Genomic DNA, 3,035 nt, shown 5'->3' on the forward strand with positions numbered 1-3,035 from the left:
CAACTACTGAAACCCATGCGCCTAGAGCCCATGCTCCGCAACGAGAAAGGCACTGCAATAAGAAGCCTGGGCACCGCAACAAAGAGTAGCCCCTGCTCGCCGCAACTAGAGAAAGCCCATGCGCAGCAATGAAGACCCAACGCAGCTGAAAATAAATAAATTAATTAATTTAAAAAATAAAGAATATATCAAAATTAATTTATTTTCATTAACTGAAATAAAATACAATTCCAATTGCAAATCAAGTTTCTGACACCACAAATGTGTCATTGGATTAATTTACACAGGATGAAAAGTCTCAAATAATGATTAAAAACAAGAACATTCCAAGATTTCCAGGTAGGGGGAAAAGCAGCATCTTTTGCGCTTTAATAATCTAGGATACGATGTACTTAATAGTTGGAAGAAGCCTGACAAAAGACAAAATAATCCTTAGTAAAATAGAAATGTAAAACTTATGACCATGGTATTATCCTTTGCTTTAAAAAATTGTTTTCCTTCCAGTTTTATTGAAATAGAATTGACATGCAGCACTGCATAAGTTTAAGGTGTACAGCATAATGATTCGACTTACATACATCATGAAGTGATTACTGCAATGAGTTTAGTGAACACCCATCATCTCATACAGATACAAAATTAAAGAAGTGGAAAATAATTTTTTTCCTTGTGATAAGAACTCTTAGGATTTACCCTCTTAACTTTCATATAAAACATACAGCAGTGTTAACTATATTTATCGTGTTGTACATTACGTCCCTAGTTCTTATTTATCTTATAACCGAAGGTTTGTACCTTTTGACTACCTTCATCTAATTCTCCCTCCCTCAACCCTCCGCCTGTGGTAACCACAAATCTGATCTCTTTTTCTATGAGTTTGTTTGTTTGTTTTTGAAGTATAATTGGCCTACACCACTATGTTAGTTCCTGTTACACAACATAGTGATTCAGTGTTTCTATACATTTTGAAATGATCAGCATGATAAGTCTAGTTACTGTCTGGCACCATACAAAGACATTACAAAATTCTTGACTATATTCACCACACCGTACATTTGGTACCCTTGACTCATTTATTTTGCAACTGGAAGTTTGTACCCCTTAGTCTCCCTCACCTGTTTCTCTTCTCCCGTCCCCTCTGGCAACAATGTGTTTGTTTTCTGTATCTATGACTCTGTTTCTGTTTAGTTCTGTTTGTTCATTTGTTTTGCTTTTTAGATTCTGCATACAAGTGAAATCATACAGTATTTGTCTTTGTCTGTCTGACTTATTTCACTTAGCATAATACCCTCTAGGTCCATCCATGTTGTCCCAGATGGCAAGATTTCATTCATTTTTATGGCTGAGTGATATTCCATTGTGTGTGTGTGTGTGTGTGTGTGTGTGTGTGTGTGTGTGTGTGTATGACATCTTCTTTATCCATTCATCTACTGATGGACACTTGGATTGCTGCCATATCTTGGCTATTGTAAATAAAGCTGCAATGAACGTAGGGGTGTGTATATCTTTTCAAATTAGTATTGTCATTTTCTTTGGATAAATACCTAGGAGTGGAATTGCTGGATTATATGGTAATTCTATTTTTAATTTTGGGGGTAATCTCCATACTGTTTTCCATAGTGGCTGCACCAATTTACATTCCCACCAACAGTGCACGGAAGATTCCCTTTTCTCCACATCCTCACCAAGACTTGTTATCTGTGTCTTTTGGTAATAGCCATTCTGACACGTGTGAGGTGATATCTCGTTGTGGTTTTGATTTGCATTTCCCTGATGATTAGTGATGTTGAACATCCTTTCATGTGTCTGCCTGTTGGCCATCTGTGTGTCTTCTTTGGAAAAATATCTTTTCAGATCCTCTACTCATTTCTCAATTGGGTTTTTTTTTTTTTTTGATTTTGAGTTCTATGCATTCTTTGTGTATTTTGGATATTAACTCCTTATTAAGTATGTCATTTGCAGATGTCTCCTCCCATTTGGTAGGCTGGCTTTTGGCTTTGTTGATAGTTTCCTTCACTGTGCAAAACCTTTTTAGTTTAATGTAGTTCCATTTGTTTATTTTTGCCCTTGTTTCCCAAAATTTTTATTAGCTCTTATTAGAATTTCAACAGTTTTTCCACTAATATCCTTTTTCTGTTCCAGGACCCAATCCAGCATACCACATTGTATTTAGTTATCCTGTCTCCTGAGTCTCCTCTGGGGCAGTTTCTCAGTCTTTCCTTGTTTCTGTCTTTTTTCTTTTGAAAGTGGTGAAGAGTATTTGTCAGATATTTTGTAGAATGTCCCTCAATTTGGATTTTTTTCTCATGATTAGACAGGGATGAGGTGCTTGGGGGAGAATATCACAAAGGTGAGGTGCCCCTTTCATCACATGACATGAGCTGGTGATGGTACCCTTGATCACTTGATTAAAGCAGTTTGTCAGATTTGTCCAGTGTGAAATTACTATTTTTTCCCTTTCCATACTTTCTTCTTCCGCAGTGAGTCACTAAGTCCAGCACACATTTATGGGTGGAGAGCCAATTAAGCTCCATCTGGAGGGGAGAGTATCTACATATGACATTTGGAATTCTTCTGTTAGTAAGATTTGTCCCTTCTCCCCATGTATTTATTTATTCAATCACTTATTTAGATCAGCATGGACTCCTGTATATTTATGTTATACTTTGGGTTATACTCTAATACTCCATTATTTTGTTGCTAAAATTGTCCCAGCTTTGGCTATTGAGATCTCTTTCAGGTTGGCGTCTATGTCCCTTTGACACACCCCCATCCTATATATTTAAGCACTTCCTTACTTTCTGGCACTAGCTTCTAGACTTTCAAATCATATTTTTTATTTTGGCAATCATATTTTTCATTTCCCAGAACTCTTTCCCGTTTTCTTTCTTTCTTTTTTTTTTTTGTAATTTGAATTTTTGAATTTTATTTTATTTATTTTTTATACAGCAGGTTCTTATTAGTCAACCATTTTATACACATCAGTGTATATATGTCAATCCCAATAGCCCAATTCATCACACCACCACCCCCAC

The sequence above is a fragment of the Balaenoptera ricei genome, chromosome 8, assembly GCF_028023285.1.
Source record: "Balaenoptera ricei isolate mBalRic1 chromosome 8, mBalRic1.hap2, whole genome shotgun sequence".
NCBI lineage: Eukaryota > Metazoa > Chordata > Mammalia > Artiodactyla > Balaenopteridae > Balaenoptera > Balaenoptera ricei.